Consider the following 211-nt stretch of genomic DNA (forward strand, 5'->3'; position numbering starts at 1 on the left):
GGGCGGGCCTCACCTCCACGTGCTCTCCAAACCCATCCCTCGTCCCCATCCATTACCTTGCAAAGCCATTAGTCCGGCGCTTGCATAATTGAATGATTATGTCCTCCATCTTTCCATCCGTCTATTTTACCCTCCCTCGTTCCTCACCGTGGGATATTATGATTCTTCCCTCTCCTTTCAAGTACTATCTATCTATCTTCTTTATACTATT

This window comes from Penaeus monodon, chromosome 21 (assembly GCF_015228065.2).
Source record: "Penaeus monodon isolate SGIC_2016 chromosome 21, NSTDA_Pmon_1, whole genome shotgun sequence".
Taxonomy (NCBI): Eukaryota; Metazoa; Arthropoda; class Malacostraca; order Decapoda; family Penaeidae; genus Penaeus; species Penaeus monodon.